The following is a 13,848-nucleotide window of genomic DNA, read 5'->3' as shown; positions in this document are numbered from 1 at the left end:
TTTAATGGGAAAAATATCCTAAGAAACAAAAACACATGAATATTTTATTTCTATATACATAAATATGTGCATGTATCTGCAGTCCATAGAAATCTATGGGCTTTGAAAGATATTTAAATAATAGATCTAAAAATATATTTTATATACATATAGAAGGAATATAGATATATACAATTTGTGAGGGAAGAATATAAATAGAAAGAGATCTCCATCTCTCTCTCACTTTCTTTATCTCTGTTTCTCTCTCTCCCCCTTTCATATATATATGTGTGTATGTATGTATATTGTGTGTTTCTACATATACATGTGTGTATGCATGTATGCATATATATACACACATGTGTGTGTATATATATATATGTATATATATATATATATACATATATATATATATATTTGCCCCCCACTAAGTTGTTCCAAGGGATTGAGAAGAATTAAGTAGAAGAGAATGTTGCTGAGTGAATGCAACTCTGTCATGTGGGTTGCTAGATCCTTCACGTTCGGCCAGAACAGAGCCTGGCTCTTATTCAGCTGGCCTACCAAAGCAGAATAATAGAGAAAAATTGGTTTGAGCATTTGGGTCTTCCTTTTGCCACTTGCCATTTCATGCAATCGTAAGTTGAAACTGCTGCCATAGATGTGCTCCCTACATTGATGAATTTTTCTTCTATACAAAGTGATGATCTTTCCCTTTCATTTTTACTTCCTTTTCTCCACTGGCCTGTGTAATGCTTTCTTTCTAAAATGGCCAAAATATAGACTTGGATATTGTCAATAAACCAAGGAAACTAATCGTTTTTCAGCACCCTGAAAAACAATTGTTTTTGAGGGGACAGATAAAAAACCCCTGACAAGCTTTGGGCTGAGATAAGGTAAGCGTTTCCCCAGCACCCCTCAGGCTGTGATTCCGAATGTATTTGTGTCCCCTCCATATGATTGTTCATTTGTGTTATTATTTTGTTCCAGCTACAGGCATTGGAGGTTGGTGCTTTGGGGTGCCAGGCAGATCTAGATTTGGCACTTCCAAAAAGAACCCCACTGAATTCACTTTCAGGGTTTTTGAAAATGCAAGGCCCTTAAATAATTTAATTCATATGAAAAGCCAGACACATGATCCTGAATATTAATCTTATTTGACTATGTTTCTTGTTAATTTCTATTTACCATTAAGGCATTTCCACCTGTCAGGGCTCCAAAGCACTAAATTTTGGCGTGCTCTCTCTTTTTGTTCCACACACTAAGTCTATTGCCAAGTCATTTTAATCTTTCTCCACATTGTTAAGTCAGCAAGCATTCATTCCTTACTGTGTGTTAGGCACTATGTTAAGCACTAGGGACAGAGAGAAAGGATAGAAAGAACCCTGATCCCAAGGAGCTACTAGATTAATTAGGAAGACAATATACAAAGACTGATGTGTACATAAGATGGGGATTAAGGGAAATGAAGAAAGATTTCTTTTTGGAGGCAAGATGTTAACTGAAACTTGAAAGAAAGCAGAGATTAAGAGATGAGGAGAAAGAGAGAGTTCCCAGCATGGAACAAAGTCAGAAAAACTACCTATAGATGAGAGGAGTCCCATGGGCAAAGGACTTGTTCTCTTGGATTCATCCATTACTTTCTTAAAAAAAAAAAGTTTGGCGGGGGTTTGGGTTTTTTAACTATTATTTCCACATCTCAATAATGCCCCGGTTCATATAATCCTCCCTTCTAACAATGAGAAAGCAAATCAAGATATTAATCACATCTGACAACATATGCCCCATTATCTGTAGTCTACTTTCCCTTCAATGATTTCTATATGAGTAGGGCAAGTGTGAGCTGTCCAAATGGGAATTCTCTATCATTCATTTGAGGGGGACCACTAGTGTTTGTCTACAGTTACAGTTTTAGTTGAAATCAGAACTGGGAAGAGAATAATTTCTCTTTGAATGAAACAGAATCTTGACAAATAACGTTGAAACTAAATTAAACTGAAGTTCAAATTTTTCTCCTTCCTTTGAGATATGATTGAGCCTAAGAGTCAGAGTCATATCACAAATCAGCTCTGGCCACCTATTTCTTTTGATGTGAGAATATAAATTAGAAAACATGTGGCCAGATTGGAAATAGGCCTAATCCCTTTTTAATGAAATTAAGCCCTGGGACTTCTAAACACCATTGAACAGACTTTGACTTTATCGCTGCTTTGTTAATTTCCACAGAACTATTTTGCTTCACTCTTCATCAGATTGTTTATTTGCATGCCATGATTTTACCACTTCTCCTCTCCCTATCATTCACACAGCCCAGAATTCCAGCCTACACTTAGGGGATGAAGCACCAGGGTGATATAACCGTAGCAGGGGTGGGCAGGGTGGTGGCAAGGAAGAAAAGGACACGTACCAGGTGCTGGAAATTGGATCAGAGGGTATCATGGGGTAGTTGTGAAGAAGCACACAATTTCATTTCATTAATTGACAACAATGTTCATTTCTTCCCTCATATAAAATTTCCTGTGTTCCTTCACAGATGATTATAGAGTCAAGAAATAACAGAGAATGGCAGGCAGCTGGTACATCTGAGAGACCTGGAAAACTGGGTTGGACACACTAATTTCTAATTTTTAGCAATAACCTTATTTTCAACCTATGATATTATGAATATGGTAAGTCTTTTGGCCTTATTGTGCTTTTGCTTAGAGGCAAATTACTTTCACCAGCATCATCTAAGAGATGCATTTGGGCACTGTTTTTATTGTTATTAGCTATTGGATGCCCATCATTTGCTAAATGCAGCATTGAATACATTATATACACATACTCCCTTAAGGGGCTCCCATAAGTGATCCACACAGTCTCTCTATCTATCTTTCCATCCATCAATCCAGAGAAAGAGGGAGAAAGACAGGGAGAGAGGGGGAGAGAGAGGGAAGAAAAAGAGAGAAACTAAAAGTTTCATTTAAAAAATTTATGGAGTGTACTGATAGCTAAGAAGCAACTATGCAGCCACTTTTCCCCCCATGCATCATATTTTGAAGTTAGAGGACATTTTACTTTTTTAGTGAATTTAAATTGTAAGATGCTTGAAAGTTATGATTTGCTTTCTGCATGTCAATTTGATTTTGCAAATTTCATCAACTTTTTGATCCTTTTATGCCCCAAATGAACAGATTGAAGGCTTCTTGGAACCCAAGCTGTAAAATTTCTGTTCCAACACATTTGTTTATTTGTAGTTGGGACAAAGTTGACTTATTTATAGTCATATGGCATCTGCCCTTCAGAGAAATCTGCAGGGTTTTTTAATTATAAACACAATCTTATCTCTCAGTTAGCAAATATCATTTAGCCCTGTTCTGGTAGAGTTCTCTGTATCTTTAGGAAAATAGCCCAAAAAGCCAAGTTGTATTTATACAGTTCATTTAATTTTGGGCCAGTGTGTACCCACTACCAAATACTGTCATTATGTTATTATATTTCAGTCAACAATATGTGTTGAGTATCCAGTCATTCAGTTTAGTTGAAAAAAAATATTAAACACTCATTACAGGGCAAGGATTATACAAAATCCTGGGAATACAAAAAAAAGAGAAAAATATTCTTTGCCTTCAAGGACTTCCCATTCTAATTGTGAATGTAAGTGGGTACATACAACACATATACAGTAGCCTATATTACTTTTGGAAATGAGGAGTGACAGAGAAAATAGCAAATAAAGTCCCTACCCTCAAGAAACTTACAATCTGGTAGCTAAATGAAAAATTAAAAAGAACATGTTCATTACATCATATATTAAGAAGAGATTGTTGTTGCTGTTCACTTTGTTTCAGCCACATCCAACTCTTTGTGACCCCATTTAGGGTTTTCTTGGCAAAGATATACAAGTGGTTTGCCATGCCATGTCCTTCTCCAGCTCATTTTACAGATAAGGAAATTGAGGCAAATAGGATTAAGTGACTTGCCCAAGGCCATATAGCTACTAAGTGTCTGAGGTAAGATTTAAACTCAGGAAGATGAGGCTCCCTGACTCCAGGTCCATCACTCTATTATCTATTTGCCATTAGGAAGAGATACAAGAATCTAATAACAATTAATAATAGCTAACATTCTTAAAAGCACTTTGAGGTTTGCAAAATGCTATCTATCTATCTATCTATCTATCTATCTATCTATCTATCTATCTATGTAAATTCATTTAATTCTCACATCAACCCTATGAGGGAAGTGTTCTTATTATCTCTATTTACAGATGAGGAAAGTGACTCTGAGAAGGTTTAAATGATGTGCTCAGTCACACAGCTAATAAACATAAGATGCAATTTGAACTTCTCTCTTCCCAACCATAATATTCTCTGTAGAATATTGTCTTTCTATAATATCTTGTTATATATGGAACTGATGAGGGCAATCAGCTGGAGGGCAGCTAATACCAGCTGCCAGGGAGCACGCACAGCCATTTAGCACTATGTATTTGATTATAATATCTTGACCATACGTCTAGAGAATTATATTCAGTTCTAGAATTGTATCCTAGTTCTATTCTAGAATATTAGTTCTAACTAGTATTCTCTTTACAACATTCTACCATACTGTAAGAAAGATGAGAATATCAAGAGGAAGATATAGATGATAGACAGATACATTGAGTGATAGAACATGCATTAAGTACTTACTGCATGGCAAGCCCGTATTAAGTGCTGGAAATTCAAATACAAGCAAGAAGAAACACAATCCCTGCCCTCTCATAGTTTATTTTCTAATGGGAAGAAGGGAACAAAGCATAAAATGGTGAAGGATGGAAGGTATCCATGGGGAAGGCTGTGGTGGAGAAAGGAGTCTGGAGAGTACAGAGATCAGAGAGGAATGACGAGATAAATAATGAATATAGAAGTTATAAGAGGAAGTGACCAATCAGAGGAAAGGGCCACAGAAGTCTGTTAGGATGAAAAGGCTGCTGTGATATGGTAGAAAAAAGTCTAGAGAAACAGAAGAGGAGCTCAAAAGGAATTAAGGAATGGATGTTAGCCATCATCACCATCACTATTATTAGCAATAATAATATTGATGCTAGAAGAGAGAAGACTTGGAAGGGCAGATCATCCTTACTGTCTTCAGGTAAAGTACTGGCCCGTGGAAGAGCTGCTTATTCTTCTTAAATATGGCAGGCATCTTGAGGAACAATGAATAGAAAACGCAGAGAGGCAGATTATGGTTCAATATAAGCAAAAATGTTAACAGCTAGAGTGGCCTTGGAAGGTAGTGGGTGTCCCTCATTACTAGAGGCTGAATGACCCTTTATTAGGGATGTTGTAGAGAGGGTTCTACAGATAAGCTACAAGTTGGCTCCAATGGTTGCGGAGATTCTTTTAAAGTATGAGATGTGATTTTATAGAAGGGAGCTTCAGCTGTCTATTATCCTACCTAGAACATTTCCACTCCCCATGTGTTTACTGAGGCTATTCCTAAAGTAATGACCTGTTATGTGTTTTCCTGTATACTAAACTTTCAGTGGCTCGCTATTGCTCTGACAAACAAATGCAAACTTCTCTTTGGGGCATTTAATACCCTGCTTCCAATTTGCCTTTCCAGCCTCTGCCTTCCCTTCACAGCTTTATAATTCATCCAAGTAGATGCTCTGGCTGTTCCTCACACAGGATACTCTATGTCCATCTCCACGTGTTGGCTTTACCTGCCCTCCTACCCAGAATATCTTGCCTCCTCATCTTTGTCTCTTACAATCCCTTGTTCCTGTCAGAACTCTGTTCAATAATGCCTTCTACATGATCCATCTGGCTTCTTTTTCCTCTGCCACTCCACAGCCCCACCTCCTGCACATGTGCTCTCATCCAACAGAGTATAAGTCCCTTAAAGGCAGAGACTGTTTAGTTTTTTCTCTATATCCCCTTAACTCAGCATTTTTAGCCCAGCAGCTGCTTAATAAATGTTTAGAGATTGATTACTTAGTCCTTCCCCTAAAGTCCTACTTGGATGACTTGTGCGTTAAGGTGCTCTCCAGGTTCTCGAAGGTTATGGCTATGAAACACAAGTTCTAGTAGATCTTTTAAAATTATCTAAACCTGTAATTTCATCCATTAGAAGAACTCCTAGTGTGGCATTTATCAGTGTTATTTGTTTCTAAAAGATCACTTGAATATAACTCTCCTCCTTTGTGAAATTTGATTATTTAATGATTTATGTCTGCATGAGGGACATAATTGTCAAGATCTTGAGAGAAGAGACATATCTGTCTTCTTTGAGAGAAAAAATATATAGCTCCAGATTCTTTTCACTTCCCTAAATGGAGAGAAGAACTCTTAGAAAAACCTAGGTAGAGGTGCTGATCATGTCCTTCAATCATGTCCTTATCTCCAGCTTACTACATTAGAGACCTAGGAATTTCTCCTTGGATCACTCAGTGGATCCCAATAGCAGAATTCATTCACTTGGTATTTTCTGGTATAGTCCCATCTGCATACATCCTCTGATTTCTGTTTGCTATCTTCTTGGATAAATAGATTTATTTGCTATCTCTACATGAGTTCATTATGTAATTGGAATTTGATGAGATCTATAAACTTTTAGGCCACTCCTTTCCTTTTAAGGAACAGTGATCAGGGTACCCCTTGAACCTAAAAATTATAGCCCCTAGATTAGCAATATCTGGAAGACAGGGAGACATAAATCTAGTTCAGTGTTCTATATCTGAGGACAACACAATATCCAGCCTCTGATCCCAATCTGTTGCTTCCCTTTCTGGAAGGAAGGAGAAGAGTAGATGAAGGAGAGCCTAGAGGTATATTTTCTTGTCTCCCTTTGTGCCATATCTAGACAGAACTCTTTGGAGCCACATATAACCAACATGAGCAAAGCATGGCACACACTCCTGATACTTCCACCAGTGCAGTCCCACAATTCACTGATAACATATAATCTTAATTAAGAGTCTTCCCCATGTTTGTGAAATAGGAAGGATGTCTACTGGCACTTGAAGCATCTCAAGCTTAATTTCCTCATCTTTACAACTATTTCTACTGACAGCCCCATCAATCTCCTAGTTGTCTAGGCTTAGAACTCTGGTATCAAGTATGACATCCTTGACTCTTCCCTCTTTTCCTACATACCGAAGCTAGTTCCCAACCTTGGTGTTTCAACCAGCACAATATTTCTTGCAAATGTCTCCTTTTCATCATATTGACCACTTTTATTCAGTCTCTCATCATCTCTTATCTAAACTATCATTGCAATAGCTTTCTTAATGGTCCCTTGCCATGTCTCTTCCCCCACACCGACGCATTCTCCACTCAGCTCCCAAAGTGATTTTTCTAAAGTTAAGTTCTGAAAAATTATCCCCCCCCAATCAACAGTGTTCCAACATAAACTTCTGCTTAGCACTTCACAACCTATCTCCTCCCTTTCCAGTATTATACTTTATTTCCCTCCATATACTCAGATCCAGCTAAACTGACATCCTTGATACTTTTCATATACAGGACTCTCTACATCCTATCTTGGTGCCTTTGAAATCAATATTCTCCACACCTAAAATGTTCTCTCTCCTGATGTCCACCTTCTTTGTTCTCTCTCAAAACTCAGTTTAAATCCTCCTTTCTACAGGGAGATTTCTGCTAATAAATTCCCTTTGGAATGACATTAGATGTATTCTATACATATTTTGTTTGTTCCTAGTTATTTACTTGTTGTCTTGTCCATTAGAATGTAAGCTCCTTGAGGACAGGGACTGCCTTTACCTTTCTTTTTATTCCCAGGCTTAGCACAATACCCGACACACAGTAAGAATTTAATATCTAAGGTTAAATTATTGGCTGAGGGTCTCTTGGCAGTTAATTGGAGTGATGAACTGTCTGGGTAGAGGAATTACCCATCTAGATGAAATGATGGCTCTTTTGAAAGACTGAGGTACTCAAATAATTTGCTCATTTTCCACTGCACTGTCTGGGATGATAATTATTCCAAATTCTTTAGAACAATTTCTTTCTCCCAAACTAAATTTGACATCTTGGCATTAGAGGTAATAGGATAATAAAGCAGAGTAAGGGAAAGCTGTCTTGAAAAGAGAGGAAATCTTGTTTCCCTTTCTAAATTTGCCACCAACTCATACAATTGTAAAATGAAAATGAAGCTCAGTACAGGTTGCTTGCCTTAGTGAAAATATTGTGAACTTGGAAAGATGAGACCTGAGTTCGTCTTAATTTCTGCCATTATTTCTTTCATTATTTCATTATTTATTATTGCCCATTTCTGCTTGTTATTCATGTCCCTAACCCTCAGTTTTCCCATCTGTAAACAAAAGAGTGGATTGTAGGATACCAAAGACCCCTTCTAGTGCCACCATTCTTAATCAGATAACAACTACAGAGTTAAGCCAAGTCTAAAAGATTTGATTTAGATTGTTGCTTAAAATGCTGTCTAGCTATATCTTCTTAGGAAAATCACTTAATCTCTTTCCACCTCACTTTCCTCATCTGTGAAATGGACTTTCCCATTTCCCAAGATTATTGGGAAGACCACAAGAGATAATGTACGTAATACACTCTGTAAATTTTAAAGTGTTCCATAAATATTAGTTATACATTTAATAAGACAGCTATATGGTATCAGGAAGATTTTCAAGTGTTATATAACTACATTGTGATTTTTGAAATCCCCTTGAAAGAAGTCACCTTGAAGGCAAATTCTCCTACCATGGGGCCTTTGCTTAAAATAGTTTTTAACTCATCCCTTGGAATTACCTTCTGTGTCTGCATCACCGAATTAGGAATATACTCAGTGGGAGCAAAGTTGCATCCTCTGAGGATCAATTTGCCTTTGGAAACTGCCAGAAGTCATTTGGAGCCAAGTCTGCTGACTAATGTAGGTGATAAATTTGGGGTCAAAAGAAAAGCAAATTTTCTTGAGCAACTTCTAAATTTGATCTGCAGACATTTCTCCAAAAAGAGTTTCCAAATGGTTTTCAGCAAAGCTGATGCTTTCTTCCTTCTCTTCTTGCTTTCTTCCTCAGTATCATTAGGATAACCTCAGAAGGGGATAGCTTTGAAGGATGACACTCATTTAGATGTAAAGTCTCTGTTGTGTTTTCCTTTTTTAAGCACTCTTTATTCATAGGATTTTTACATATATATATCTGTATATTAGGCAGATAGATGGCACAGTGGATGGAACACAGAATCTGGAATCAGAAAAAGCTATATTCAAATCCTACCTTGGACACTTAATAGCTATGAGTCTGTGAGCAAGTCACCTAGTCCCTCACAATCTCATTTCTTCAGTGTCTAAATAAGGATACTAATAACACTCACCTCAAGGATTATTGAGATGATCAGGGAAGTGCATATGGAAAACACTTGGCAAATTTTAAGTGATAGATAAATGCGCTCTATTGTTATTATTAGCTTCTTTTGGTGTGGAAGTCCCTCCCTCTGGGACATTGAAAATTTCATTTAATTTTTCCTGGGTCATACAATTAGTATTCTTTAGAGGCAGCATTTGAATCCAGGACTTCCTAACTTGGAAGTGAGCTTTTTGTTCACTCTACCCTTCTGCTTCTCTTATATTCTTCTTCTTTTATACTTAATGTTTCATTTAGTGGAAAAAGGAGTCTTATGAGTAATAGTGATAATAATTCCCATCATCATCACCTTCATCATCATCATCACTGCTTATAAGTAATCTATGATTAATACTTCTTTGACTTTTCTCCCCCATCCCCTTTACTTCTAGCTCCAACTTTCCAAACATCTTTGTCCACTATGTTCCACCAGCTTTCCACCCTGTAGCCCCTTCCTCTCATTGATGAGAGCAACTAAGGCCCCCATAAGAGCCATCTGAAACAAGAGCCCAGCCATCCATGATCATTCCCTCATTCCTCCTACATGTGATCTGTCTTTCTTTCCCTTGTATTTACATTCTCTGAATTTACCAGTGTCTATCTCATACTAACTTTTTAATGACTGCTTGTTGAGTTACAGTTGGCTTCTTGGCTCCATGCTATGTCTGCTTACCTCCTTTTCCTCCAGCAGGGGAAGGGAGGGAGAGAATCAATCACTAGAAGCCCAGTGGGCCACATAGGACTGGCCCAGTGAAATTGCTAATGGATATCCAGCCTGATGAGGGTTTTACAAAGCTCTTTATGTATGTTTTCTCATTTAAATGTCTCATTACATGCAGAGGTGAATTTAAGATATAAAACTGTTTACCCATCCCTTATAAAATATCTACCTACTGAAGTAAAACACAATTAGTATTCTTCAGTATTCCTATAATAGCTTACACTTTAAGGGCTGAAAAATGCTTTACATAATACTGGCTTTGAATTCACAACAATCTTGGGTGATAAATGCTATTATCATCCCCATTATACAGATGAGGACAATGAGGGTCAGAGAGATTAGGGTTTGATCAAGGTCACCAAGCTAAGTGCAGCATCATAGGTACTATAGCACTTGGTTTCACCCATAATGCCTAAAGTTTCTTTCTCTGACAAATAGAAAAGCAGATACTTCAAAGGCTAAATGACACACAAACTTAGCCAAATTGAGAGAGGGTTATCTCCAAGTTGGTCACAAGAGGATGGATTCATTTTGGTTTGGTTTTTGGTCACAGCAACTCTCTAACACAATCTACTGACCATATCTACCTACTGAAGGCCTGTGCTCTGTTCTAGAATTCATTCTCTTGAACAACAAAGCCAGAAATCTCCCAAATATTCATATTTAAACTGTCCTTATCACAATAACTACCTCCTCTGGATATTAAAAGATGGCTCTACTGAAGCCTGGATGACCAGTGGGGAAACAGAAATTGTGTGGGCCCCTACAGCAACAACCATTAATTTTCGTGGATAACAGTTCAACATAGACATTAACAACATATTGATCATATCTTTGCACTCATGTACAAAACACACACTTTTACAAAGCTCTACAAAGGAAGGAACACCATCTCATCCAGTTTGGTTTCTCAGGGATTCCCAAGTTCATACCTGATCCCCTTCAAAAAAAAAAAACTGAACTCTTGATTAGTCAGATATGGAGACATCACCCTTTGTATTTTATTTGAAAACATGACACCTTTTTTTCCATCCAAGGCATCTTTAGGTGAAAACTTTTGTCAGCAATTGGCACCCTTAAATGGACCACTGCCAGTTTTCCATAACTTTTTTTAAAATTATATTTTGGGTGATCCTATGAAAAATGACTTTTTCCAGATCAGCGAGTTCTCTAGCTGACAAATGTTCTAAAACCCAGATGGCTGCTGATGGAGAGAACCCAGATCCCTTACTACACAGAAAGTGGCCCATCTGATGCAGGAAAAATTGGGCTTTATTGCAGTGGTGTCCTTGGACTTGGGCAACTAATGTCATTTCTACATCAAAGGTAAGATGCTACATTTTGTATTTTTCTCTCCTCTCCTCTTCTTTCCTTTTCTCTCCTCCTCTCTTCTGCCCCTTTCCTCTCCTCTCTCTTTGTTTCTCTTTATCTCTCTGTCTCCCTGTGTCTCTCTCTCTCCATCTCTCTCTCTCTCTCTCTCTCTCTCTCTCTCTCTCTCTCTCTCTCTCTCTCTCTCTCTCTCTCTCTCTCTCTCTCTCTCTTTCTCTCTCTCTTTCATTGCTCTTCCATCACCTTGACCTTGAAGACCTTCATTGAATTATTATATTAAGGCAATACCAAGGTGATAACCAGTGACTGATGACTGAAAAGTATCCTACTCAGCTCTCCTGTCCTCAAAGAGGTAGGTACAAGGAAAGAAAACCAATAGGTGAAAAGGGCCTAGTATAAATCCCCTGGACAAATACTGGAGACTTGTGGCCCACCTCTCAGTCAAAGCTAGTATTTACAAATAAACAGTTGCCTACATGGCATATCCTGAAGGCTCTAGGAAGGAGCCCCTGCTAAAACCATTTCCCCAACCCTGATCAAATGGGTTGGAGTCTGCATGATAGCAAAGACTCTACATGAAATGAGTTCTCTTTATTTTAAAATAGCTTTGCCACTCCCATCATAGTTTCCCAAATTCTCCCAGGAAGTACTTATTAGTTTGGGTTTTTGGATGAAGAGAGGGGAAAATCTGGACATCATAAGTGTGTTCCCCATTGATATGTTAGTCTGTGTCTTAATCTGGAGTCAATCCCTTGGTGTATAGGGTTTCCTGATAGGGCATTTGTCATTCAGCCAAATATTAGATGCACAGATTTCTCCCAAGTCACTCAATCCATTTTCTACTTTTAACTTCACTTTCTTACCTGAACTTCTTTCTCTCCAGCTCTCCCTGAGTCCCAGAGTAGCCATCATCTTACAGACTAGACCCAAATAAGCATCTCAGGCATGTAAGTTAGCTATGAGTTTGAATCAGCAGCACCAAACAAAGGATCCATCTGAGAGACAATGGAGGCTCACTCATCACTGAATTTGAAGTCAGGAATCATAGTTCTAGTCATTTACTAGCTACATGACCTTGGGCAATAAGTTTTTAGGTCTCAGACTCTTCTTGTGGCCTCCGATTCCCTTCCCTTATACAGATTCTACATCTGTAAAAGATAGAAGTGGAGTTCTAGATAAATTCTATGGCATTTCATCTCTAAACCTACGATCCTATGATTAAGCACTTCTAAGGTTTTTCATGCTAAGGAAAAGTCACACTTTGCCTAGAAAATTCAGATCTTGTCAAGATAATCCAAGAGGGACAGTAGTTTAGAAAGCTGACCCTCCTGTGGGTATGCTGACACCTCTAAGAGAAAAAGAGAGAGATGAAGGAAAGGAGAGGGAGAGGGAGAGAGACAGACAGACAGACAGAGACAGAGACAGAGACAGACAGAGAGATAGATAGACATATGTATTACATAATATGTGTTCACATCAAGTAAAGACACTTACATTTCTTTGTTATTGCTTTCCCTATCTCTACCCTTACTCACACATACTTCTGGATCTCTCTTCCCTTAGAACAGAAATACTGTTAATCTGGAACAGAAACCAGCCACCAAAAACTTGCTCAATGAACTCAAAAAGAGGAAGGCCAAGAAATCAGGACAATAATCTCGGAAGAAGCCAGCCTTTCTTTGTCTAGCACAGATACCTGCATGTGGCAAATAATGGAGTTTGGCCGAACTGACATTGACAAAGCACCTGTAGGGCAAAACCTTTCCATGCACTATTTTCATTTCCAAAAGGGTATCATATACCATTGAGGCTATGTTTGGGGTTATTATCATATTCAAAGATAATCAATTCTCTCATACTTTATCTTTATTCAGCAAATGAGTCTAAATAAAGCCATCTTTTATTTTTTCACATAGCCAAAAAGTCTTCAAGGGGGAAAAACAAAAATACTACAGGGAGTCCTCACATGACTTTTTTCATATCTTTGGTCTCTCAAATCTTCTTTTGGATCCTTATATTTTCCTGGATTCAGTCCACATTCATATGTTCCATTCCCTTCTAAATCCTGATCAGATAAGTTATTTTAGCTAACTGGGTCTCAGTTGATTTAGAATAAGGGTTCTTAACCTCTAGTCTAGATATCAAGGGTTCTGTGAACTCATTTGGGAAAGGGGGAATAAGATCATTGTTTTCTGTGACCTCTAAATGAAACTTAGCATTTCCTTCAGTTTTGAATTTTTTAAAAAAATATTAAGTTGAAAAGAGTACGTAGGATTCAGTATATTATCAAAGGACTCCATGATGGGAAAAAGGTATGAATCCCTGGTCTGGATAATTTCTAAGTCCTCTTTCAGAACCAAGATTCTACTATTCCTAGATATCTTTACTTACTTCCTTTTGGTGGTAGGAACTTGAGATACAAAAAAATCTAATTGTATGAAACAAAGCAGCAAATTAGGATTTTAATTAGTTCCTG

General features: G+C 37.8%; 1 long non-coding RNA gene across 2 annotated transcripts; it reads left to right on the top strand.

The window, feature by feature from the left end:
* The first annotated feature begins 2,515 nt into the window (after positions 1-2,515).
* On the top strand, positions 2,516-13,226 carry LOC141542426 (uncharacterized). 2 transcript variants are annotated; one of them, XR_012482150.1, is made up of 3 exons: positions 2,516-2,645; positions 11,241-11,369; positions 12,936-13,226. It is a non-coding gene; the product is annotated as an uncharacterized LOC141542426 (long non-coding RNA). The 2 variants fall into 2 exon arrangements; XR_012482149.1 differs by having other exon boundaries at positions 11,201-11,369.
* The last annotated feature ends 622 nt before the right edge of the window (positions 13,227-13,848 follow it).

The sequence above is a fragment of the Sminthopsis crassicaudata genome, chromosome 5 (assembly GCF_048593235.1).
Source record: "Sminthopsis crassicaudata isolate SCR6 chromosome 5, ASM4859323v1, whole genome shotgun sequence".
Classification (NCBI taxonomy): Eukaryota; Metazoa; Chordata; class Mammalia; order Dasyuromorphia; family Dasyuridae; genus Sminthopsis; species Sminthopsis crassicaudata.
This window is presented reverse-complemented; position numbering and strand designations above follow the sequence as displayed.